At 41.7% G+C, this 27821-nt stretch overlaps 1 protein-coding gene across 4 annotated transcripts in view; it reads left to right on the forward strand.

The window, feature by feature from the left end:
• Positions 1 to 9912: 9912 nt before the first annotated feature.
• The window catches only part of MRTFA (myocardin related transcription factor A), a 160534-nt gene continuing 142625 nt past the window's right edge, over positions 9913 to 27821 (forward strand). For 3 of the 4 annotated variants that reach the window (XM_089775501.1, XM_089775504.1, XM_089775506.1), the window contains exons 1-2: positions 9913 to 9971; positions 17020 to 17284. The gene's annotated coding sequence lies outside the window, so the exon portion shown is untranslated. The remainder of the gene's footprint in view (positions 9972 to 17019; positions 17285 to 27821) is intronic. The other variant, XM_089775503.1, reaches the window with a different exon arrangement.

The raw sequence follows: 27821 nt of genomic DNA on the forward strand, positions 1-27821 counted from the left end.
CCTCCTTTAAGGATTTTTTTGTATCAAAGTTGGGGTGACAGTCAGCCTTTCTTCTGTGAGATTGAAGAGGTGATTGTGTTATGTGGTATAGGGATGTGAAGGACTAGTTGACTATCCGATAAGCAATGCTTATCAGATAGTTGACTAGTTGCTTCCCCCCTTCCTTGCTGCCCTGACATCAGGCTCCCCACAGCCTTTCAAAGTGGCAGAGCCATGGAGCCCAGGGTCAGTGAGGGAGTCCCCAGCTGACCCCAGGCACCATGTGGCCCTTTTGGCTTTGAAGTGTAGCAACAGGCCTTAGGGCTGTTACTACACTTCAAAGGCAGAGGTGCTGCATCAACTATTTGATTAATCAATTAGTTGATATTTAATATCTTTAATGTGGTAGGAAAACTGATTTCTTTCTAAGTCTGGATCAACAAAATCCTTGCTTCAGGCAAGTGAAATGTAATCATTTCATGCTGGACTCACTGCTGAGGTGAACTGATGAGTGCATCTGATCTGAAACTGAAAACTAAAACTGGTGTATGAAATGATTATATGCCCAGCTAGGCACTTTGATAAATTTTATTTTTTGTCTACCTTCAATTAGTACTATTCTGCACTTCAAGAAGAGAACATATGGTTAATTACATATGTGCATTGCACCTCCCCTCCCATCCACTTTTGACTCCATTCCTGTTCATTTTCTCTAAAGGAGCTGTAATGAGAACAGTTTTAATTTTCAACTTCCTGTCTGATGGGCTGGTTCAGTTGATGCTCTTGAGACTTTTAACTAACTGCAAGTTGCATCAGCAGTGTGTCCTTGAAGGAAAGAAATGACATACATTCTTTGCCTTCCTTCTATTCTACCCTGATACCATGTTTTAGCAATGAGAAACAATGGCAGCTAACAGTAATTCATCCTCTTCAGCCTCATTATTGATCCATATCAATTTGTTTTGAGGCAGTTTGTCATTATAAATGTTGTCTTAAATTTTGTTTTCTAGTTTGTATCCTTACTTTTGATTTCTTAAATATAAAACTCAAGAAATAGCTATAATCTATATAATACTCCTTTCTTCCTGACTCTCTTCTGTGTTTCATATTGTCATTGCACCATGTTAGTGGTTTTAGGCATTAAATCAGATTAATTTTTTATGTAAATAGTCTTAATTTTTTAAAAAGATCTTAACTCTTTAAAGCTTAGGAATTGAATTTTGAGTTGCTAATAGGGGTTTCCTTTTCGTCTGTATGTAAATTACTCTTATGTGGTGTTTCTCAAGTGGAATTCTAATCTTGTTTCATTTAATATTGTTGGTAGGCAAGCTTTCTCTTTGAATTTGGTCCTCTCTTTGTGATAAGAATTGTGTGTAGATTCCTCTCCCTTAACATTAAAATAATTATGTTGGCAAAGGACCTCAGGTGCACAGTTAATTAATCAGGGGGAGGAAACAAAACATAGGGGATAGTTTTGAGCTGCATGCTTTTGGCTTTTCTTCTTGGGCAGGCAAAGAGCAGGAGAAGGAATGAAGCATTTGGTAACAGACGTGTAGCATGTACTTGGTAGCCCAAAAGTCAGAGCTCTTGGCAAACCACATTTCTTAAGTAAATTACTACTGTGATGAATTTGTGAATTTTGAGAAGGTGAATGAATATAGGTATGAATAGAACATGGGAGTAGGAGCCAGGCAGGCCAGACTTCTGGTCCTGGCAATGTCACTAACAGCCTTTAGAGAATTGGACAAATTATTTAATTTGTAATTCTCAGTTTCCTTAAATGGATAACTTTTTTTCTTCTATTGACTGTTAAAAATAAATGGCTGTAAAGTGCCTCAAAAATGAAAATCATTATGATAGTATTAATATTTTATTATGGACTGAGTCATAATCCCCATATTCTTTTGGCTGATGAATAAACAATTCACTCTTATCTTATTGACGAAGAGTGTTCCTCTTCTGTAATGGCTCTTGCTCTACCATTTTCCTCCTCTGCTATATGCAATTCAAAGAGGAACCTATTTTCTGTCCTAATAGGAACAATTCCTAATTTAAGAATAAATTAATTTCATGGATGTAATATTGGTGGAGAGATTTCCCACAGCAAGAGCCAGTGTGAGTGAGCATAAAGAACTGTTTGTCTTTTGCCCTGAGAGCATGTTGGCCCGAAGGTAGTCTGTGTATGTTAGAATATGACTGAGAATAATACTTGCATCACATGCTGCTTGCTTGGGATTAATAGCATTTATATGAAATGGATTAGAAAAATAAAGGCTAACTAGGAGAGTGTGTTTTATTTAGAAATTTTGGGATAAGATCTCCAGTTCTTTCACAGATGTGGAACATATTGTAATCTCTTCAGTAGCACTGCAAGAATTTAAAGGTATCTCCAACATTTTATAATTTAGTTTAAAAACCAGCAAGTAAAGATTAGATTTGCATTTGAGAGCCCATGTTCTTAAAAACTGAAGAGTGGACAATATGTGGAGGGACAGCATGCAAGTATAGGGAGACAAATGATATTGAAGGTTTTTGAAGTTTCCAGTGTAACCTGTCTAATCTGAGAGAATGTTAGGAAGTGACCCACTACCCTCTGTGATTGTGCCCAGAGGTACTTAAGGTTGTGATATTCTTTATCCCCTCCTGCCCTTAAAGCAAAGTAGTTTTGTCTGATTCTGACGCCTGTCTTTCTATACCCAGAAACCAACTGCCTCTGGCCACAGACTAACACTAACTTCCAGATCTCTAAACACCTAAACACCTTTCTGAAGACATCCTATGCTGTAGTATCCAGTTCCTGTCACTAAACATAGAAACAATCAGGGAAGCTGTCTCCTAAGGCACAGTGCGCACACAGCACTTGACTGACACAACTCAGACTAGGTCCTTTATGATGGGGTGGAACTTTTTTTAGATTGGGGGCCACTGACCCACAGAACAGTCAGTTGGAGGCCACACACAAATGAGAAGCAAGATTAAAAAAGCACTTTCACTGACCTAGCCCCCAGACAAGAAGGAAAAAACCCTCAGATATGGCCCCCAACTGAGAAGCAGAAAAGAAGACATTCACTTTACTACCCTTAAGCTGCATCCCAGAGCCTAGGGGGACTGGGGCTAGTAGATTTTGTGGGGGGGGCCCCCCAGGCTCTGGGATGGGATAAAAAATGAGTTCAGTGCATGGGAGGAGGATGTGGGGGTCTGGGCAGGAGGTATGGTATAGGAGTGAACTTGGGTTGCGAGGTTTTGGAAGGCAGGTAGGATGCAGGAGTGGACTAAGGTCTGGATAGGAGGGTAGGTTGTAGGAGTGTGATCTGGGAGGGAGGGCACAGAAGCGGGCTGGGTGGGGATTGCAGGGCCTAGCAGAGGGGTGCAGGAGCAGGGAGGGGAGTGCAGGTGGGGGCAGGGGATGGGGTGCCTATTTGGTGCAGTTCCTGGAGAGGTGTACATGTTGTGGAAAGAAAGGGCTCCCTGCTCAGGCATTGCCTCTTGTCACTTCCCTTGGCTGCGAATCAGTCAATGGGAGCGACAGGTGGCAGTGCCTGCAGGGAGTGCTTTTCTGCAGCATGCAGAGTCTACAGGCTGGATCTGGTCAGTGGCTTGCCTGGATTGGGTCTGTGAGACTTGGGACTCCCCCCTCCTACTGCAGCAGGACAAGTTGGTGTTGGCGCTCCAGTCTAGCCACGGTGTCCCCCCACATGGCTGGAACACCAGTACGTGCTCACCCTGCTGTGGGGAGGACATGAACCCTGAGCCTCACTGGACAGATCAAGGCCAGCAGTGAGCTGTGGATTCCGCACCATTACTTTTTGATAACACAGCACTAGAATCTATCTATCTAATGAAAATGCATATGTTTATAAATAAACATTAAAATTTAAAAGACAGTGAACAAGATCAACAGATTACAAATAGAATAAAAGAAATAACATGTTTTTAGAGGCTAAACTTAACTCGGAATGGCTAAGATCCTTTTCTAAATACATTTCTCACTTAAAGCAACCTCCCAGCATCACTAGCCCATGTGACCAGGATCCAACTTTCATGAATGCAAAAAGTTCTGTAATTTCTTGTTTCCCTATTAAAGGAGAGAAAAGGGATCCTTGTCCTTTTTCCCCATATGGTTTGGTGAATCTTTGAAAACCTTCTTTTGAAGTGCAGCCTCAGAAACGACTCTTCTCCAATATTGCTTGTTCAGTGTGCTCCCCCATGTTGGTTTCACATATCTTTCAACCTTTTTTCTTGTCTCCTTCCTGTCAAATTAGACTTCTATTGGGTGGCTATACCATGCTTAATTTGTCAGGAAATAGGCATGCTTATATCTGGCAGAAGACCTGTTAATTCGCTCTGCCTTGCTATAGATTTAAAACATTGTGCGTGCATGCGCACACGTACACAGGTTGGATCTTACTAGAGATGTTCAATTTAATCGACTACGTGATGGATTTTCCATTGATTAGTTGATAAGCAGGGGAGCTGCAGTGGAGTTAGCTCCCAGCCTGAGACCTAACCCTGCTGCAGCTCTGCCTTTTAAATGTATTAAGATCCTGTTGGCTCTTAATACATTAAAAAGGCTGATGCACAGGGAGGGGACCTGGTGTGAGCCAAAAATCAGCTGTCATGGTTCGTGCCAGGTCTCCTGCTGTGCTTCTGATTTTTAAATCTATTAAGAGCTGTCAGGCTCTTAATACATTTAAAAAGCAGAGGTGCAGCATCTGGCTCTGAGTGCGAGCCGGGAATCAACTGATTCTCAACCCTGGCACCTCCTGCCTCCCCTGCCCACTGCGGAGCTGGTGTTGTAGGGGAACTGGCTCCTGCTCCCCGCTGCTACCTCACCCTTTGGGGCTCTCTAGTTGCTGCCAGCCCCGCTGCTGCTGGGGCGAAGTGCCACAGCCAGAGCTCCACAGCTGGGACTGGAGCTACACAGCTGCCTGGCTCCACAGTCAGGGCACAGCTCAGCAGCCGCCTGGCTCCAGGGCTGGAGCTGTGTAGCCAGGGTTGGGGCAGAGGGCTGAGGCCAGAGCTCCACCCTCCCGGGGCCAGAGCTCCATGGCCACTGCTGTGGCCAGAACTTCTCACTGAGCCACCTATTCTCTCTCCCCCTCCCACTCCCTTCCCTCCCACCACACACACTGGATTGCTGGTGCCCCCTAACACCCTCCTGCCCTGCTGGAAGACCTCTTTTTTCCTGAGCTCTGTGATCCAGGAACATCCGTGGTCTGTGCTGAATCACAGTTGTTGCTGGACCAGGAAGTCCCGGTTAAGGGAGGTACAACCTGTAGGTACATTTCACAGTGATATTAATGGCCAATGAGTCACTGGCTTTCATTTAATACCTTACAAAACACTTTCTGGGTAAATACTGGAAAACACTATGTTGTCTAGAGTGAGTTTGTCAGACTTGGTAGGAGTTTGACATACAGTAGTGAACACTTTCCAAGATGGTACCAATGGATCTCTGTGTCACACCCTCTGTGGCTGATTTTACTAGTTTATTAGCTGGGAATTTATGAATTGAGCTGTGATAATTTACAGTGTTAGAAGGCTGAGACACAATTCCATCTGGCAGCAGGCCTGGGGCTGCTCATAAAGTAGGTATTGCACAGTTGCAGGGAAGACAGCAGCTGTGAGGTGGGGAAGCTATGCAACAGAAATATCAGTAGCAGGGAAAAATTGGTGTGAAGAGATACAAAGAACTCTGTTTCCTCACAATCTAGAGAGAAATTTGAATGGCACCACTTTCTAGTGTAGGGGAGCAAGAAATCAGAACTGGAAAGCTAGTCAGGTTTTTTCATCGTACTGAATGAAATGAGGTTTACTTGTTTATTTCATGTGGGACAGAAGTTCACATCAGTAATTGCCAGGGCTCGACAAATAGTGTAATATACTCGCCCATGGCGAGTAGATTACACCCCAGAAGAGCCGGCACAGAGCGATCTGCACATGCGCAGAGCGATCTGCACATGCACGGAACTGTGCGGCTGGCTAGCAGGGATCGCCGCCGCTTGGCGAGTTCTGGTAATTGCTATAATCTCATTTCATGCTTTTTTCATCCTTATTGTTAATCTGAATGGCCAAGAACTGATAGATAAAAGTGAGTTTTGTGCTGGTTCCAAAATGCTTACCTTTTACTGAAAGGTGGACTGGAGTCATAACTCAAGTATTGCCCTTAACCTGAGCGTGCTTGTGATTTCATTTCCAGTTGGGCAACCCAACCTGAGGGTAGAGACTGAAACTCAAAATAGCAGAACAAGTCAGTTGCTAACATGATGGCTCTGAAACGTGGATGCAAGCTAGCTCCACTTGAGTGGCTCTAATCTTTGGATTCTTTTCCACTGATGCTTTTTGACAGTTTTCTCCACTAGGTGCCCAGAAAGGATTAACATATTATCCCACAATTTAATGGCAAATCATTTATAAAGTGGCTTCACTTCCTGAAGGTGCATGGAGCCCTGGGCTATGCTCTTAGCAGTCGATTCTATATACGCAAGTGCCAATGTGAGCACAGTAGATTGACTGTTATTGTGAGGTTTGCTTTAACTTGAGTGGGGCTAATTCAAGAGGAATAACTTGAGTGTGGATAACTCAAGTTCATTCTACAGTGAAAACATACGGAAATTGGAGTTCCTGCACTTGTGTGTCTGGAAGTAGAGGAGGAAGAGTATGTCGAGGCCTTGTGCTCTATCTTTTCAGCGGGGAAATAGAGAAACTGTTTCTAGGACTGTCCATCTGGTACTGTTTACCAGCACAATTCAATTAAAGGCTTTAAAAAATATAGGTTCAATTGGAGAGGCAGTTTGATTTCAGGAACAATAGAATATAATAACCTCAGATGCCACATTCAGATCAATCTTGTGCCAGGTAGGGAATTTCCATGTTGTTCAGCCACTCCCAAGTTCCAAGTAACCAGCAAAGGCAAATAACCCATTGTAATCACTGGAATACCAGCAGTTTGGCCTGAACATGTAAACACTGGTGTATAAACATTTCCATTGGACAGAGAAGAATATTAGCAAGATGAGACTTCTGCATTTCTTTGAGATGACACTGCTTTTTTCTTCAGAAAAATTTAGGAGGTAGAATTTTGCCTGCAGTAATCCCTTATAGATAAAGGCAAAAATGAGTGGAAAAGTACGTACTTTTTTGAATGTGATGCTAGAGCCAGGCAATAAAAAACTGGTGCAACTGAAATATTGTCCTGCAATAATTAACAGATATCAGATTAATCTTTGCTCAGTGACTGAGACACTGAGAATCTCTTTCCATTGCTGCCTCTCTTTAGGATCTTAAATTAAAAACGGAAATGCCATATGATTCTGTTCAGTGTTTCCCAGTGAGCAAAGATTGGTAGGCTGGCAGGAATTATTCAACTGAGGGGCCTCATCAGATTCTTTCAATTTTCATGTAAGCAGAGTTGCTCTAGAGGTAACTTGCACTCTACTGGTAAAACAAAAAGGGAGATTGCAAATAGAGTAGGGATTATAAATTATAAGTAAATAGAATTATCTGTGCTAGGGATGTAAGCCAGTAGTCGACTATCTGATAAGCAAATGCTTATCAGATAGACAAGTAACAACTCAACTAGTTGCTCCCCCCTCTCCTCTGCTGCCTCTATCAGAGAGGCAGCGGTTGGGGGAGCCAGAGCTGGTGCTGGGGGGAACCGGCTTTAAGCTGGGGGGCAAGTGAAGCAGAGGCATACTGGGGAAATGGCACGAGTGGGGGCTGCTTCTAAGCAACAACTGTTTCGGCGGGCAGGGATTGCTGCAGGCAGGGGCTGCTCAGGCACAGCCTCTGTCAGCGGTCAGCCCTGACTGCCATGAACAGGGGCTGGTGCTAGAGCAGTCTCTGTTTGCAGTGGCCAGGTGCGCTGATTGCTGTGCCTGTGCATTTTAAATGTAGTAAGAGCTGCTGGGTTCTTATTAAATTTAAAATGCAGAGCTGCAGTGCAGGTGGCTCTGGAGCTGGATGCTGAGTCCCAGCTCGAGTTGACTCCTGGGGCTACCCCTTCTGTGACTTTGCAGAGGGGTGCTTATTGGCTCATCGTATAGCCAATACAAATTGTATCAACTATGCAATTAGCCAGATATTGCATTTTAACATCCTTAATCTGAACATTATGTTGGAAATAAACCTCAGGAAATGCATACACAGGTGTTCTTCAGAGCTTTCCATTACCTAATTTTTAGAGCACAATCTACATAAATAATATAAGGAAGTCTACCAGAATCATCTTGACAAAAAGCTTTGTCATCCATTCATTTATGTAGCAAAGTGAGAGACTAAATTTTTTTGTCTTCCTTTACTTTCTTCTTTTGTGTAGGAGTCTTTCTAAGGAGTTTTGGACCATCAGGAATAAAGTTTTTGCTTAGCTTAGCCTAGCCTAGGAAGACTAGGATCTGTTTATTATTTTAGCCTCACCAATACTAGCAGTGGTGGAGGTGCAGTATAGATGTGAGACAAGCATTTGCATCCCCTTTCCTTTGTTAAAGTGCAATCCCACAAATTGCATTTTGTGTTGACATTTAAATGATCAGAAGTAATTCTAGAAGTAAATGACTCATTGAGGTGAATGTAATAAGGAGTGGGAGCCATCTTAGCTGATTTGGTTGGACCTTGTCAAGGCTGGGTTACCTGTATTGGAGCATACTAAGTTCATGCGAAAGAGAAGGATAGAAACATGTGTTCTACAATGACCGTTCAAATTATCTCCAGATTTAATATTTGCATAAGTTTAGTGTGGTAATAGTTTAGCCACCTTGCAGTATGCTGCTTCTAGGGCAATGGTTGACCAGAGAGAAGTGGAATTTGTTCTAACAAGTTTATATTTTTGCAGTTGCCTTGGACATTTCTTTCTCTTCTCAGCTTTTATGCAGTGGAGTGAGTGCTTTCAAGTTTGGGCCTGTCTCGTATCTGTCCAAACACCTAACTGAGGATCATGTCTCTTCAGTCCTCTTGATCCTAACTTCCCTTTTGATGTTCAGTATTTTTGTTGCACATCTCCTACATTTTTCAGCCTTGCTTTGTTACTTCACAATGGCTCCAGGACTGTTAGGTCTGAAATTTTCACAGTGGTAAGCAGAGGCTGTTTTATCCAGAGATGTTAATGTGATAATCTGCCACTGACTGCAGTGATCTTCTCCTCCTCTTTAGAGTGGTGCTGATGTTTTTGAAGACTTAGTATGAACATAAATGTAATTTTGGAGTACAAAGCAAAGTTTTGTATCATAAGTCTTTTGTGTGGCTACTCATAACTTTCATAATCAAATGTGTATGGAGGATATATGTGAGTGAGGAGAGCCCACAGTTAGAAACCCTAACTTGTTTCCATCCTTCCTGTCTTTTCATTAAGATGGTGGGCTTCAAGGAGCATCTGAAATAATTGCTAATATGAGTTGGTGGTACACCCTTTTGTTTCTGCTGTATGTACATATTCAGGTTATGGTACCAAGCAAAAATGGGTTTTTAATGCTCCCATGTTTAGTTCAACATATCACATAAGGGTTCGAGAGAAAGTCTACAGTAATACAAAATTCCTGTTTCAATCTTGGCAAAGTCATGACATGTACGTTGTCTTTTCTTGTCCTTTCTTCTGTTTGGATGGATAACATGAAGAAATAAACTAGTCGCAATGTTCTTCCAGATTCCTTATTGGAGGCTAGATCATTTGCTGAGTATTGTTAGCACTTGTGGTCCTTGGAACTCAGAGGTCAACACAACTGAACTAGCTATGCTAACTTGGCAGTAGTAAGCGTGCAGTTGCCAAAATAGTAGATGGTATTTGGCTGTTTCAATCCTACTTTTGTCAGTGTGTGTACCAAAGTACTTAAAGATAGTGACAAAAAGAAACCTCTGAAAAGAACTGTCTCATGCTGAAATGGAATGTTGGCTGTTTTGTATTTTAGAGAAGTCCTGAATTTGTGTTTTTTCCCTTTTCAGTGATCGGGAGCTGCTGGCATGGAATTGAACTGTGTGTGTTTGTGGGAACTGTAAACAAGGTATGTATAAATGTATTTCCCCTCTGCCCTATCCAGTGTCATACCTTTGTTTCCAAACCTATTGAGTCTTTTTTTTTTTTTTTGTACTGTATTGTTAAATTTACTGTTGCCTTGTTGGCACTATCTGTGATGATCACTGTCATTTGTCCTACTTCACTGAAGATAGAGTTTTGGAAACCCGTGTTAGATGACATCTGACGGCTGCCCTGAATAGAGAGAAACATAGAACACATCTACACCAGTACCCTGTCAAGTGTAAACAGACTTTGACATGCTGTTGTAGTTGCATGTTACACTGAGTATATCCATGTAGCAACATTTTTTCTAGTCATTTGGTGACTTTTGCCAGTTTAAAGTTGAATAGAAACTGGAAGGAATTATTTCCCTCTTGTGCACTGTAAGGCTTTAGTATGGATTTTAATGGGAAAAGGAGGTTATTTACATGTTTTACTGCAGGATTAGTTTAGTAAATACCACACCATGAGATTGTTAAAATTGTGAAAGGTGACACTTCTGATTACCTGAACCCAATCCTTTGTCCTTTTTTTTTTTTTTTTTTTTTTTAATAGCCAGGCTTCTGTTGCAATGTTCAAAGAGTTTGAAAGGCACAGAATGATTCTTACAAGTATTGGATCATGAAATACATTTGAAAATATTTGGGTTCTGGTCTGTATTTCTGACCCTGCTATTCATGTATTTAAGAAATAAATGGTCATTTGATGATGGATTGTTATAAGATTGTCTAAACTTCATGATAGCTGGACTGAGTGAAATTAATGTGAATATTATGAGGAAAATTTCTGTAGTGCATTAGAAATATGGTCCTGGTAGAAAGTTTTTTTTTTTTATTTATTTTTAAGCTAATGGAAGAATTGCCTTTATCTCCAGGGATTTATCAGCCATGTACAGCTGATGATGTTTTCAATGTAATTACATCAGGCATGCTCTTTCTTGCCATCTCCTCCTTTTAAGCCCTAACAAACTGTCCAGACCCTTAGTCTGATAAAATTTCTTGCAAGGTCCTTGCTGGCTCCAACATGTTTTGTTTTGGATCTTATATTAACAAATTTGCTCAAGGCAACAGTGAAAAGATTTCAGGTAATCTTCAAAGATGGCCTGTCCCCTACTCTTAATTGGGGCAATATACTGTCTTTAAGACTGTTCGGTTCAGTTCTGGCAATATACCCATCTGTTCCTTATCTTTTCTGTTTGTATGTGTTGCATGAATGTTTTTACTTAGTGTGGCTAATATGAAGGGAAGTAGAGGTTTATTGAAAGCAGTGGGTAAGCTAGCAAACTAACATTGTCTAATCCTTCTATCATAGTCCGGTATGTGAATTGTTTAAGGCTGTGTATGCTGTTTTTGAGTTTGAAATTCAGGATTTTTCAGTCACAAAAAGTCACATGGGTGTTTTCTTGGGGGCAGTTTGAGTGTTCACTTGTTTAAGTGAAAGAATCTGAAGGAAAAAGCAGTGTTTCAGAGCTTATAGAAATCTTGGAAACCAGGACTTTGGTTTCACTCATTCAGTTTAAAGATTAAAATGAATATGCATATATCTTCTTGGAAAAATACCCTCCTCAGAAGCTGCTTGAAGATGGCTATCAGGAACTGGGAGAGTTGGCTCTGAAAATCTAGTATGCCTTTAGAAAACTTTCCACTGAAGACATTATGTATAATATCACACTGTGGGGAGCTAAGTGGGAACAGAAATGTTACTTCCAGTCTCAGTTTTCTTAACTAAAAAGGATTTATTTACTTCTGCGTGTCTTTTAGAATTGAGGGGGGAAAAAAAGTCGGATCAGGGATGAATTCCTGTAATAGCCTCATGCCCCATGTTTTTATGTAAAATTATGTTCTTCTGCGGTTGGGATTCAAGTGGTGTCTGAACAAGCCTATGCTTCCTCATGGAGTGTACACGTGGTCTTGTTTTGTAACTGCTTCCTGGTGTTTTACTATATATCTGTAGTCCTGAACAATCTGGTACAAGACTCTGTAGTTGGAGAAATCTAAGTGATGAGAGATTTTATGGCAGTTGTGTTTGGAATTTGTATAACAGTTCCAAAGCATTTTTAGACTGTGGTTCAGTCCACCCTTTCCTTTGCCCCAGCAGCTGTCCACTTCACCAGTTTCTCTGCTGCTTTGTGGCTGAAACATTGGCAGCCATTAACCAGTTAACTAAGTACGGTTTTTTAATGGGAAAGGGGACAAAGATCAGAATTCAGTATTGCAACAATTGAGCAACCATAGGCCTCTACCTTTACCATGATTAGACACTGATATTTGTGGATAATATACAGAGTATTTTTATTTGGCAGTCTCTCCATTTATCATTGCTGAAGCTGCCATATGCTTCAGATTTTCCTTCTTTCGGATTATTCTGTTGAGTTGTGATGACCTGGAGGCACTGATGCCTCTGGGCACAACATGACATGGTCTCTTTCTTCTCTGCTCCATTCATCTCAAATCCTAATCCATTTAAAGCCACTCTGCTTCAAGATTAACTCTTCTTTTGGCTGGCTGCTCACAGCTGGCACAGACATTTAACAGAAGGGTGTTCTTAAGTTTAAAAAAAGTGACTACTTCATCCTAAAATAGCTGTGCTGCATATGCACGCTGACGCTGTTAGCTGCTTTAGGTTGCTTAGCAATTCTTAAATTGGTAGAAATTGCTATTACCATGGCAACATGAAATGCAAACAGATTTCAAGGAAAGAAGAATGGGAAATGCAGTTCATAGCAGTGTTGTCACTTTACTGGGAAAACATATGGTATGTGTTTCACTTTTCCTCTTTCCACGTTTCCCTATTTTAAAATGTTTTGTCCTGGAGGGTTTCCCATTAGTATTTACTGGCATTTCATATTGTGGAAGCTATTGCTGTTTTTTGATTGATTAAAAATTTCAGTGTTAAGGACTGAATTCCTCCTCTATGTGGAACTCTCACTGCAGCATTCACAGCATTAAGATGCTAATGAATGTGTGGGTATTTGGCTAGAGAGACTGTAGGAACACTTTTGATTTCTCTCCCAGCTCCCTGGAAAGAGCATGTTGTGTATTTCTCTCTGGCAGTATGTTAGTCTCTAGAAAGTTTATAAAAATATTAATATCTGTAACAATCCTAAATCTTGACGTGTGTTTGTGTGGCCTCTGTTATAGAGGCTACAGACTCTTGAAATTGGAGTGGTCTGATGCTTTCAAAACCTAGGAGAAAATGGGGCAAATTAAAGCTGGAGAGGAGGGAAGAGTGTCTTGTTTCTACTTAGCAGCTCAGTTTCTTGCTATATGCATGACTAATTCTAGTCTTCATTGACTGCTTCCAGAGAGAGTTATTTCTATTCTCAATGTAAACTTTTTGATTGACATGGAAATGGAGTTAAATCTGAAGGCCCTCGTTCCTCAGAATGCTTATTGATTCCTTACTTTTAGGTTAGAATTCTCCATCAAACTTCTTACGCAATTTACTTCTTCATAATATAGTACATTTGTCTCTGTACAAAAATATTCTTTATTTTAGAAAGAGTGGCAGCACAAAAAACCTAGCAGAAAATTCTTCCAAAGTATTAACGATGTTAAACTGTGGTTAATTGACTAGTTGATATGTACTTCCGCATTCCTCTTTTGAAATATACAAGAGCCCTTGGGGCTCTTGTACATTTCAAAGGAGGAATGCGGAACTACACCTACAGCCTGGGGCCAGTGGCTACACTGGCTGCCTGCTTTGAAATGTACAAGAGTCCCCATTGGTAGCTCTTGGGCATTTCAAAGCTATGGAGCCCAGGGTCAGCGGGGGACTCCCCAACTGATCCCGGTTCCATGAGGCATTTCAGCAGAATCCGGCATCTGTGGGGGATTCTCCAGCTGACTCTAGGTTCTGCATGGCATTTCCCCAGAACCAGGGGTTAGTTGGGGAATCCTCAGCTGACCCCGGGTTCCGGGGAAATGGCACGCGGAGCCTGGGATCAGCTGAGGAGTGCCCCACTGACCCTGAGCTCCACGGCTGCGCCCTTCGAAATGCGGAGGCGATGTTTTAAAGGGGCAGCGCTGCACCGTTGATTCCCGCTCAGCTGTGTGGCGCTGCCACTTTGAAGTACCCCTTCTCTCCCTCCCTCCCCCTTTGCTGCCTCTGTCTGATAGAGGCAGCAAGGTGGGGGGGGGGGGGGAATCGACTAATCAAGAGACTATCCTATATAAGCAAATGCTGATCAGATAGTCGACTAGTCCTTAACATCCTTACTACGTATTAATGTACGTAATTGACAGCTTGCTGTAAAATGCCATTATTGTGCATGTGGCACAAGGGGTGTCAATACAGGAAACCCACTAAAAAGATCAAACTTCTTTCTATAGAAGACAAGATTCAGCATTTTTTGCATTTGAAGCACCGTACCACATTCTGTCAAACAAAACTAGCTTTTAACAAACTACCACAGCTGCTGCTTCTCTAAGTGATGACTGAATCTGAGCAGTCTTTGCATCTTAGTACAGGCAGTCCCTGGGTTACGTACAAGATAGGGACTGTAGGTTTGTTCTTATGTTGAATCTGTATATAAGTCGGAACTGGCATCAGCCGCTGCTGAAACTGATCAGTTTCAACAGCGGCTGAATCTGGACGCCAGTTCTGACTTACATAGGATTCAACTTAAGAAACCCAGGCGTCCCCAAGTCAGCTGCTGCTGAAACTGATCAGCGGCTGGTTCCAGGAAGCCCGGGGCAGAGCAACTCTGCCTCAAGCTTCCTGTAGTCAGCCCCTGGTCAGTTTCAGCAGCTGTTGACGTGGGGACGCCTGGGGCAGAGCAGCTGGGGTGCTGCTGGGTTGCTCCAGTAGCGCCGCTCCTTGGCACTACTGGAGCAACCCAGCAGCACCCCAGCTGCTCTGCCCCAAGCGTCCTGATTCAGCCACTGCTGAAACTGACCAGCAGCGGCTGAATCAGGATGCCTGGGGCAGAGCAGCTGGGGTGCTGCCCGGTTGGTACAGTAGCGCCAGGGAGCGGCGCTGCGGGACCAACCCGGCAGCGCCCCAGCTGCTCTACCCCAGGGGTAGGCAAGAAAAGCCTGGTCTGCTGGGAGGGGGAGGGGCTGATGGTGTCAGACTGATGGTTTTTCCTTTGCAGGTAATGTTTGTAAAGTTATATACAATGTGGAGCAGGACTCCCATGCTCTCCAAAGGGAGAAATTATGCATAAGTATGAAATACAATGCAGACAGAGTTTAAGATTTTGCTCATATCTGCTTGAAAGTAAAATTTATGTTGAAGATGAAATGTACTTACAAGAGTGTAGACCTATTCTAAACCAAGTGCGATGTATAGCGAAATACTTCATATTGCAGCAACCTTGAATCTGCTTCACTTTACTGGAGTATTGTCAGAAAAAAACACTGATTTCCTTTACTACTTCCTTTACTTTCTGATTCTACCTCCTTCCCCTTGCTTATCTTAATTAGTCCATGACCTGAACATCCTCTACATATTCATTAGTCACTAAGGTGCTGGAAGGCCATTTTTTGTTTGTTTGTTCAGTTAGACTAACATGACTAATCCTCTGAGACTTTTAATCATGGCTGAAATAACTCAGTTTGCCACCAGTTCTTAATATTTGTTTGTGCATATGCTATATTTATAGTGTTGTAGCCATGTTGATCCCAAGTTATGAGATACACAATGTGGACAAGTCACTAAGCATTCTAATAAGAAAAAGTCTTTGTTTGCAAAGCACTATGAAAACTATCATCTCTGAGATGGGGGGAGGGAAAGGAGAAGAAGCAAGGGAAATGGAAGCAAAATAATTGAAGCCTTGCCTACAAAAAGGGTATGGGAAAACAGTTTGAACCAATTTTTCAAATGGTTTCACATTAGATCTTATGTGCTGGCCATTTGGCTCAATATAGATGCAAGGAATGGAAAGACCATGGAAATCTTTAAAAAAGTTCCTGTTCATTTAAGAAAAATAGAAAACTCTACACAATATTTAGGGCTTTACACTGTTTGAAGGGTTTTATGAGATAAGGATTTCCTTCTGATTTTTACCTCTTCATAATTAATTCACAACTCTTTAAAATGGAAGTTTAGCTTCTGAAAAGCCTTGAGATTTGATGACTTCAGCACAATCAAAGTAGTGCAGGACTGGCTGCTCAGTTTAGAAGCAGCGCTAAGGAGCGGGAAACTGCCACCCCTATTCATCTCAACTGCATCTGAATGTTCCAGCATAATTGCCATTACCATGTAAATATTAATTTTAGTAACCATTTCACTGATTTTTTTTTTTTTTTTTTTTTTCAAATGGCAGGCAGCCAGCCAGCATGCTTCGGTTTGTGTATCCGGATAAACTACTTATCTTGGATATTTAAGTCATTGGAAAGGGGTTGCATAAAAGTACATCCTGGAGTTTTAAATATTTACATTAATCTGATTATGCTAATTCTTTGGATAATTGATGCTCTTAATCTAATCTTTTACGTTGCTATTGATCAGAAATGAAAGGGGGGAAAACTGTTCTGTTTGTTTACTCTGTGTCATTGACAATACGTTGTTTTTTTCCATAGTACACTTTCACTGTTTACACAGGCATAATGGGAGAAAATGTATAAAACCATAAATCGGCCGGTGAACTCAGATGTATGTAGTCCCTGGAAATTACTCCCTTTTAGAAACTGGCTAGATTTCACATTGACAATTAACCTTTAAAGACAATATATTATTATAAAACAAGGAGAGCACTTAAAAGAGATCAGCAGGAAAGCTAAGTAAACATAGTTAACTGGAAGATAGAGAAGGTAAGCAGAATCAAACTTGTGATGTTTACCACTCTCCAAAATGCGGGAATTAAATATTAAGAAGTTGATGATGCTTGTCTTAGATGGGTAGAGAGCAGGAGGAGGGTAACTATGCCTAGTAGTGTGGCTAGCAAGCAGACTCGGCAGTGGAAGAAAATACCATATGAGTTGTAACAGTGTGTGTTTACTGTGTTTGAGTGGCTAATATTGGATTTGACTTGAACTCAGCTGAAAATGAACCCTAAATAAGTATCAAACTTGCATTCTCTGTCTCTTTAGCAGGTTGCCATCACGAAAGCCAAAGTGGATTTCTCCGGTGTGGTGTGCCTGCCCCCTTCCGCCATTGCTGGAAATGGGCTGGACGGAGGAGGGGCTGGCGAAAATGATGATGAACCAGTGTTGGTGTCGCTTTCTGCGGCACCAAGTCCCCAGAGCGAAGCTGTTGCCAATGAGCTGCAGGAGCTCTCCCTGCAGCCCGAGCTGACCCTGAACCTTCACCATGGTCGAAACCCCAATCTCCCTCCTCTAAGTGAGAGGAAGAATGGTAAGTGACACAGTCCTCTATGATGTCTGTTTTCCTAGTAACCAGGCTTCAGCAGACACAGCAAGTTCACATGGCACATGCTTTGAATATATGCCACTGACATTTGTAATACATAATTAATATGCATAGTTTGTAATCCAGAGCAGGTATAAGTATAGGAAACTGATGCAAAGCTGCAGAAAATTGATTTCCAAGGAGAAGGATTGGTTACTGTTGGCTTCTGAAGTTCCAGAAGGCTCTAACAATGAACACTTATGGATTATTAACCAGTGTAAATGGCAGAATAATTACCACATGCTGTGTGGTGTAAGTTTCCCCTAAGCTGCATGTTGAAGCTGCTTCCCATTAGGTCCCACTCAGGAGCCCCTTCCTGCTGGCCCCAGTACTAAGCTGCAGTGGCTGGCTCCACCTCACTGTCCCCAGCAGAGAGCAGGCCATGTAATCTGAGCCCACTTTCTAACCACCTTGAGACCTTTCAGTACTGATCTCTCTCCTGCGCTGCAAGCCCTCATCTTACCTCAAAGCAAGCCCACACTGACACATCAGAACTTGTATCCCCTCCTGCTCTAGGAATGTAAGCAACTAGTCAACTGCCCAATAAGCCTAGGTTTATCAAGTAGTCGAGTCACTGCTCGACTAGTTGCTTCCCCCCCACTTGCTGCCTCTGTATCGGAGGCACCAAGGGGACGGGGAGACGGTGCTGGAGGGAGCTAGCTTAAAAGTGTGGGGTCCTGGCTGCTGCGCCTCTCCCTTTAAAATGTACAAAAGCCATGTACGCAGCATCGTCCCCAAATGATCAGGTTCCCTGCTGTGCCTCTTCCTTTGAAATATACAAGAGCTGCAGGTGGCTCTTGCACATTTCAAAGCCAGAAGCATAGCGGGATAGCGAACACTCCCTTGACTAATCAAGTAGTCAATGGAAATTCCATTGACTACTCATTTATCTGATTAATCAGAATTTAGCCTCCCTATCCTGCAATCTAAGCTAGTCATCCCCAGCTATACCCCAGAACCTGCACCCCCAGCTAGAGCCTTTGCACCCCAATCCTGAGCCCACCCCTTCACTCAGAAACCCTTTGCTCCACTCCTGCCACATGAATTTGCTTGTGTGCACTAATATGAAGGTGTCAGACACCACTTCCACATTGATGCATATAAGAAATTTAATTCAGCTTGGGGTGGAAAAATTAGAACAGTGTGTGGTGGTGAACAGTTGTGCAAAACCAAAGATAAAAGCAAAGGAAGGGTCGTCCTCTTTGGGCTATCCTCTGGGAACGGGTCACTTTTCTGAGAGTCCAGTTTGCCCATGTTGAGTCTGTGAAAAATCTTTCTTGCCATGGCAGGCTATAATGGCCAGTTAAGTTTATTAAAGTTGTGGAGGATACTGAATTCAGAAACAGCAAATGAGTTAAGCCTTGACATGTGAAGAAACAAATCAGCTAAGGCCTGATCCTGCAAAGTACAGTTGATGTCAGTGAGGTTTGAGCACTGGGCACCTTTTTGTTTATAATCTCCAATCTTCAGTTTGGAAATCTGAAATAGCTGTGGAAGCCATTGTTGAACATTTGGGGAGAATCATTACATGACTCCTAATGAACTACAAGGCTTAATTTAGGGTAGGAGACTTCTCAATAATTATGGATAAAATTGTTTAAGAAAAAATTGGATTTTTTTGGTTTTTTAAAATACAGGTTCATTTAAAAAAATCTACTTAAATATGATAAATTTAAACTACACTTGTTATCTATATTAAAATAGCTTAGTTCAAATACAAAAAATCATACTATGCAGCACATTTTTTCTGAAAAGATTTAAAGAAGTCAAACCACTAATGCAGTGATTCCCAACCTTTTTCCCCATGGAGGAACCCTTAAAATTTTTTATATCCCGAGGAACCCCTACCTATGAGAGAGTTTGCTTGGCCAGAAAAAGTTGACAGTGGGGAGCGCAATTCAATTACTGTTAAATTATTGTCAAGAAAATTTATTTGTAAATAGCTGTTTTTATTTTTATTTATATATATAATATATATAAAGTCAGCTTGCGTTGTAAGAAAAAAATTATTTATTTATTCCACGATTTCTCGCGGAACCCCTGATGATGGTCTGCGGAACCCTGATTGGGAAACACTGCACTAATGAATAGTGGAAGTTACTGGCTAGAAACCTGGCACCAGTTTGTTGAATTGGTAAATCAGCTTTTGAGAACAGTAACCTCTTGCTGGTTCGAAGAGAATATTTTCTTCGTTTTGGTTATTCAGTAACTTTACTTCTGTGACTAATTCATCCAAAGTTAAGAAACCTATTAGATGTTGAAAAGTAGGAAAGCTTGTTTTCATCTAATTTATAAAGATCTACTAGTTTGAAAATCTTGAAGGATTGTGATCAGAAACAGTTTTCATTTCTCTGTTTAAAAAAAAATCCTTTGTTGAATAGATCAGTTTTTAAAAAATACAAAACCTGCTTTAAGAAACTTTTTGATAAACATTTTGTTATGTATCTATCATTTAAAGTTGTTTTATTTAATAATAAAAAGATGGTGTTTGCTTTTTAAATTAAATATTAGCTTCTTCCAAATAGAGTTTTGCTCAAATCACTTATGAGGTCATTGGTTTACTTGTAAGAAAATGTGCATCACTCACAATTTTTTAATATAATAACATCGTGAAATTTAAGAATCTTAATAAATGTGAATTGAGCTGTGTAATAGCTTAAATATGCACTCTGTCTTGGTTAGCAAAAAGAAGCACCTTTAGTGTAGAGGTTGTTTTTTATTCGTAAAGGTACTATGTACTTTACCATATTTGTAAAGTACCAGACAGAATCAGTGTTTCTTTAGATAAATAACCAAAATCTTCATATGCAAACTGCAATTACAATCTGTTTATTTAAATCAGGGTTTCCTGCTTGCTTATTTGAATCAAGATGAAAACTGATGATTTAAGTTAATGGTACTTTGTTTTTTGGGATTATCTATTTTTGTAACTCAGAAGATTTTGGATTACCTTTCTCTGGAGGCTTGCCAAAATTACCTCTGTCCCCCTACAGTCGTTTTCCTTAGCACAAAATGTAATTCTCTTAGACTGGACAGAAAGGAAGGGAAGGGGACTTATTCTTTCCAGTCCTTTCCCTTTATGCTGTGGTTACAGTGTCCACAGTTGAATATACTATAGAGTTTATGCTCTTTTTCTTGAGGCACATCTTAAAATACAGTATTTATTAAGAATTTAATCTGTAGCTATCTCACTGTGGGCTATCATCTACTTGGCACAAACAAGCTAAACAGGGTTCAGGCTGAAAAATACGAGCACCTCTCCACTCACATCTTTCCTCAAGGATAAACATGGAGTACTGCAGGAAATGTTAGTGATTGTTTACATTGAACTCTGGAGGGTTGATACTGAAATAGTATCCAGCATAATAGGGGGAACTGTTTTTTAGAGGGTGCTATCATTCAGACAAGACAAAGTGCAACATGCACAGAGCTTAGGATCACTAAATAACTCAGTGAAAAATGACACCAAGTTTAATGATTCATGAATCTCTGCAGTGAATGATTGATTGTGACATAATGCATCTTGGATCAATAAATTTGTTCTTTAAAAATATTTTACGGAAGATATTTAAAATGTAATTCTTAGTGACATTGATGGGGACAGAAGTTGGGTAATTTAACTAGATATTGACCACTGTAGTTAACTGTTTATGTAGGTGGGCCTATATTTCTAGTTACAACTTTTGTTTAAAAAAATGAACAAAAAACATGAGCAACATTTGGGCTGACATTTGATTGGCATTCCTTAACTTTATCAGGTTGACTAGGGAATAACGCCTTGTGCAATGGAACTGCTTCTGTGACTGCTGACCAAACCCAAGATAGTGAGCAGTGAGTAGGATTCAGAGAAGAGATAGTAAAAATACAGAGAAATGTTGTCAGGTGCCTGATTTGCAATTCCAGACACACATACCTTTTAACAGACAGGCATTGCTGACTCAGCAGCTATCTTTCTAAGGCTGTGTTCCTTAAGCCTACAAAAGACTCTTTTGTCTCTACTAATGATGTTAATAGGAATGAGTGTAACCTGTAGTTACACTGAACAGCTATTAGTAGGACTAAAAGTCAGTGTGCTTCAGGGCATAAATTGATCATTAGTTGAAGTCAACAAGAGACTTCTCTACACTGTGCAATATTATACTATTTAAATGCCATAATGGGAATTCACACTTTTCTCCAAAGCATTTGGCATTGACTGCTCTTAGCAACAGAGAATCCTGGACTGAATACATGGTCATTCTGTTGTTGTGTGGCACTCTGTAGTTACTGCTGCAGAAATGAAATACAAGAGACTATTAGTTTGTGTCAAAATTTTCAAAATCAGGGCTTCCTTTCTAGATTTTCCTGGACTTCATTACAATTACAAAGGGTTTTTGGGACCCTCACAATGATATAATAGATGTTGTAACACTCATCATGTTATCTGAGTGCCGTTCCTAGCCCTAAGGGCAAGAGAGCAGATTTAGTAATTGCATGCAACTTGGCTTTCTTTTTAAGTGAGCTCCCTCTTTAGCTTTTACTTTGTCACATGAGGATGATCACCTGGACGGATCCTTGGCCTCTATCCACTGATCAGTTTGTCATTATAAGTCATAATCTGTCTGCCCTGAGGCCATGTAAAGTGTTCTGTTAGGAATCTGAGGCTTTGTCTACATTACCAAACATTGTAGCCAATAATTGCCTTTTGGTGAAAAAACAATGAGTGCGTAAACACTATGTCACTTTGGTTGTGAAAAATGCCTGGTTTTGGTGTCAAAATGCTTCTATCCCTACAAAAGATGTTTCTCTTTCTCCCATACATTTGTATTGACAAAGAGCCAGTATAGACTAAGGATGTTAAATATTGAGTAATTTACTAGGCGAGTAGTTTATGGAATTTCCATCAACTGCTTGAATAAGCACTTCTGCATTCCTCCTTTGAAATGTACAAGAGCTCCTGCTTGGGGCTTTTGTACGTTTCAAAGGAGGAATGCGGAAATCTGTGTGTAGCCCAGGGCCAGTGGGAAGTCTTGCTGACTCGGGCCTGTAAGCTGCATGCCAGCTTTGAAATTTACAGGAGTCCCCATCGGGGGCTCTTGTGCATTTCGAAGCAGAAGCCTTTCAAAGCAGTTTCCTGTTGACCCCAGGCTCCATGCTACGCTGCTGCTTTGAAATGCCACGTGGAGCCCGTGGTCAGCTGGGGTCTCCCCTGCTGATTCTGGGCTTTGTGCGGCATTTCTGCAGAACCTGAATCAGCTGGGGACTCCCCAGCTGACCATGGCTCCACGCAAATGCCACAACGACGTTTCAAAGGGGAAGCGCCACACAGCTTATCCCGGGCTCAGCTATGTGGTGCTGCCTCTTTGAAACGCTGCCTTGGCATTTCAAAGCAGCGATGCATGGAGCTGACCCTGGGCTCCACGCAGCGCTACCTCTTTGGAATGTTGTGGTGGTGTTTTAAAGGGGCAGTGCCGCACAGAGCCTGGACTCAGCTGTGCAGCGCTGCTCCTTTGAAACACCACAGCAGTGTTTCAAATGGGCAGCGCTGCATGGAGCCTGAGTACGGGTTCTGTGCGGTACTGCTGCTTTAAAGTACCCCTTCTCTCCCCCCCCTTACCCTTTGCTGCCTCTATCTGATACTTTCCTGGAGATGGTTATTAATCCTCTGCTGCATGTTCTGTGCAGCGCCACCTTATTCCTGTCCCCATTGTAGGACACTTTCCTGCACTATTCTGCAGTCACTTGTGCAAGAACCAAAGTGGCACATTTCTGACTCATGGTCCTTTTGTAGCAAGATGCAGCTTACAGTCATAAATACATGCTTTAACAGAGCCCCAGTGGCCAACTTTCCCACTTCAGTTTGATTTGCAACCAACTGGTAGCAGTCTGGAGTCCAAGCTTTCAGACGATTGCCACATACTATTCTGCCAAGATGGTAGCTCTCATTTGGGTGGTGTTGAGCTGCAAATCTTGGTCAAGCTCTGCACACAATTCAAGGAAGGTAGCTTTCTGAATTCAAAAGTATTCATTCCACATTAGCATGACGATGCAATCCCACCATTCAATGCTAATTTTCCTAGTCCAAAAGTGATGGTCTGCCATATGCAGCTGCTTTGTGATGCCAAAAGCTATGTAAAGTTGCTTCAGTTTGTACCGTACAGAATGTTGGGCATCTGCGAGGCATCCTCCGTTAGGAACTTCGTGATAAACTGCACTGCCATGAGCAATGGCCTCCTGATACTTAATAGAGCATTGGAGAGAAGTGTGGGATCCAGTCCTTACAAGAGATGCCAGGGTGGACAGCAAAGAATGGCCATTGAAATAGTCGCATGAATGAAAGTCAGAAGTCCATGAAGGGATGGGACAAAAAGCAATGCATCATGGGACATTTAGAAAGGTCACAAGATGTGCCAGTTCTCTCAACATCTACCAACGTGTCAAACCTGCATGGTGAAGTACTTACCCAGAGTGCATTGCTCACACAGTTGATGATGATGCCCCCAATGTGATAGTGATCTGTAGATAGAGGGAGCTAGTATTAACAGTGCTCCAACTTTTATTATGCTGACTTTTGGGTGTTGACATGTGTAGACAAATCCTGAGGCTGTCCTGTTTGTTTTTTTTTCTTCTCTTGGTTTGAATGGCTCTGTGATCTCTTATGTCATTCAGAAGAGTACTGCCATTATGGGTTTGGACAGAACTTGCAGTTCCTTGGCGTATTTTTGGTTTGAGTTTGGGATGCTTATCCAGAACATCAGGGGCATTTGGGGGATAGACTGGTTGGAATGTGTGAAGTTTCAATCTGATGACTCCAATTCTTGTAACAGGCATGTGCCTCAAATATCAAAGAGCTTTCACTGCAGTATAATGAAAGGTTTACAAAACATGGAATTAAATTTTTGCCTCACTGGCTAATGCAGATGGGACTAAGGATGTAAAATCCTGTTTAATTGGTGAACCGGTTAAAGGTTAAATTTAACCAGTTAACTCATTAAACGGCAGTGGCCATGGCCAGACTGGAGCAGATGGTGTTCATGCTGTAGGAACTGGAAGCCGCAGCCTGGGGAAGTGGCTAACTTCCAGCCCCACTGGACTGCTCCTGGGTAACGGTTAACCATCGCCCATTAAGGGTGATGTTTACTGGGTAACTAGTTAACCATTCACATTCCTAGATAGGACTCTGCTAGACATTGTATCATAATTCCTTTTTAAATGGTTTTAAGGGGCTCCTATCACCTTTGTTCCTCTACTTAATTTTTAAATTACAGGTGTTAAAATATCTTAGATGTCCTGATTAGTGCTAAGTGTGATTTAAGGAATAGTTCTGGTGGATGTTTCTGTATTCGCACTCTCCCTACCCCCTGATCAGAGTAATATCTATTACAAACAGGTTCAAAAAGGGTTGTCAAGTATAGTTTGCACACACCTTAAGTTTTGCAACCTAATTTTAGCTAGCACAGTTTTAGTATGCAGCATGGACAGTATTTTCTTCAGAACAATCATGCAGTAAACAATCCCCTTTAAGAAATTTGAAGGAGTGTCTTGTGTATGCTAACAGCAATTGGGATTAGTACTTGAAAAATGTCCATGCTATCAATGGTGACGTGGCCTTTGCAAAACATTCTCTCCAACTTTATTTATTCTAGGTTGAGTAGGGATTTGGGGGGGGGAGGGGTTGCCATCATTAATCCCTGTATTTATCAGGTGGTATTTGCTTCCCTGTTTTGTATATAAATGTGGAAAATGCCCCAAGGATGTTGAGTCTTTCACACATGCACACAAGTGCGCAGCAGGAAATTCATAGTTTGGTCTGATTTGTCTTTCTCACACATTCCAAGTGGACTTGGAGTCCCCTCACAGTTGTGTGAATAAAAAGAATGGTATGTTGGTATTAGAACAACCAGTTTGCTTTGGTTGGATTTAACAGAGAAGTTGTCAGACGCATGTCCTAAAAGACTGACTTGTCCAGCGATTTTTCATGCTTCTTTGAAGTCTAGATCTTGGTGGAAATGTTGGACTAATATTGATGAGGATTACTGTACAGCATAGAAATGTAGTCTTTTGGAATTACTCAAGATTAAAAAAACATTGTCAAAAAGTGACAAGGGAAAGTAAATAGGCAGTTCAAAGTAATGGTAAAAACATTCTTCACTAACTAATGTGCTGACTTTATCAAACTTACTCTCAACTTCAGGTTTTGTTTACTACTGAACACAGCATGATTTTTTTTTTAACACTTCCTCAGGTTTATACTATGCCTCTCTACTTTTCCTCCTTTACCCTTTCTCTCTTTACCTCTACATTTGTCTTTCACTTCTCAGGTATCAAAGTGATACATACAGTGACTACTGTGTGTGTAATCCTGTGGTTATTTAAAACGGTCCTTATTCATACATGGAGATTGCTCTCTGAATAAGACAGGCCCAGATTTGGGAATTGGTCACTTGGGACACTTTTTCATTATCATGTTAATTATGGCTGCATAGTTATGTATTTATATGTATATAAACACAATTTATTTCCCTGATTGGCCTCCTCCCCTCCTCACCCCCCAAAAAGAAAGAAAAGCCAGAGAAAAAGCTTTTGATTTTTTTTTAATTTGTTACCTTACCTTTGGAAAGCTGCAGTGCTTCTGTGCTTTGGAGCAGGGACTTGAAATTTGGTAAAGGGTGGTCTCTGTGTCAAGTATGTGCCTTTTTGCCATTTTTCCATGAAAATATGCCCTAATTTGACTAAATTATAAATCTTTGAAAAATCATGGTTTCCATGTGATCAGTGGAGATTTGCTGGAGTTTAAAAACTAACATGATCCCCAATGAGCATGCTAGGAGACCCTCTCATAGCTTCTGTTTATGATCAGATTATACACACACCAGTCCCTCTGAGCGACTCAGACAATACTACCACTTATATCTATGCTACCGTTATCAGCAAAATTTGTTGCTCAGTGTGAAAAAATCATCCTGAGCCATAGTGACTACATAAGTGATTTTATAGTGAGTGGCACAGCTGCATCAGCAGAGCTGTGCTGATGTAAGTTTGCTATCTGTAGGGCAGAGCTGAACATTTTGTGCCGTGGATGCGTCTTGTCTGGAGGAAGAGGGATACTGCTATTTATGTCTCTCCATTCTGAAAACTGATAATGTATTCCTGTTCTTTGTTTACTGTCTTTTAACCAGTTGCTGACCTATGAGAGGACCCTCTTCTCTTATCCTGTCTCTGCTTACTTAAGAGCATTAGTGAGGAAATTTGTCAAAGCCTTTTTGAAGTTCAAGTACTCTATGTCCACTGGATCACCCCTGTCCATATACTTGTTTGACATCTCCCAAAAAGAATTATTACATAGTGATGAGGGATGATTTCCCTTTACAAAGCCATATTGCCTCTTCCCCAACGAATCATCTCAGAGGAGTATCTGTTTGTCTGTAACTTTAAAAACAATGAGGAGTCCTGTGGTACCTTAGAGACTAACAAAAATCAATATATAGTATGATGAGCTTTCTTGGGCAAAACCCACTTCTTCAGATAAGCTGAAATGGAAATGACAGGAACCCAGAATTTATAACAGAAAAAGGAGGAAGAAAAAGTACTTGTCAGTTGTAGTACTGGTGCTAATGAGGCTAATTGAATAGGCTGGAAGTGTCCCATACTTAGCTCTTGATGTAAATCAGATGTTAAATGGTTGGAAGGATGGCTTTATAATGTGACATCCAGTTAATAATGTCTTTGTTCAAGCCCAGGGAAACAATATCAAATTTGCATATGAAGGTCAGTTCCACAGTGTGTCTGGGTAATTCGCTTGTGAAATTCCTTAGTAGGAGAATAGCTACTTTTAAATTCATTGAGTGCCCAGGCAGGTTAAAATGTTCCCCCTACAGCTGTGGTCACCAACCTGTCGATTGCGATCAACTGGTTGATCGGGGGGGGGGGGGGGGAGGGGGCAAATGACCAGTCGGTTGCGAGGCATTCGGGGCTCCCCCCCGTTTCCTCCCACCCCCAAGAAGCAGCCCCTGCTGATGCTACCTCCAGCAACAATGGAGGTAGCGCTGGCTTCCTGCGGGGAGTGTGTGTGGGGGAGAGGGGAAGTCTCGCAGCTGTACGCCAGGTCCGGGGCCTCAGGAAGCACATGGGCTGCTCTTCCCCTCCCTCAAACAGCCAGTACGTTTCCTGAAAAGGCGGGTCTGTTGTGTGCCACCAACTTCCTTCCCCCTGCTGCCTTCCTGTGTGTGGGGGAGGGAGGAGTAGGAGCCCCAGGACTGCGCCAGCTCCAACCGCTCAGGAAGCGCACACCCTGCTCCTCCGCTCCGCACAACGGCCATGCGCTTCCTGAGCAGTTGGAGCTGGAGCAGTCCTGAGAGTCCTTCTCCCTTACCTTCCAGTTTGGGGGGAGGAAGGGGAACAGGAAAGGAAGTCACCAGTGCATGATAGACATGGCATTTCAGGAAGTGCGCCAACTATTTGGGGGAGGGGAAGAGCAGTCACCGTTCATTCCTGAGATCCAGAC

This window comes from Pelodiscus sinensis, chromosome 1, assembly GCF_052426305.1.
Source record: "Pelodiscus sinensis isolate ZL-2025 chromosome 1, ASM5242630v1, whole genome shotgun sequence".
In the NCBI taxonomy this organism is placed as follows: Eukaryota; Metazoa; Chordata; order Testudines; family Trionychidae; genus Pelodiscus; species Pelodiscus sinensis.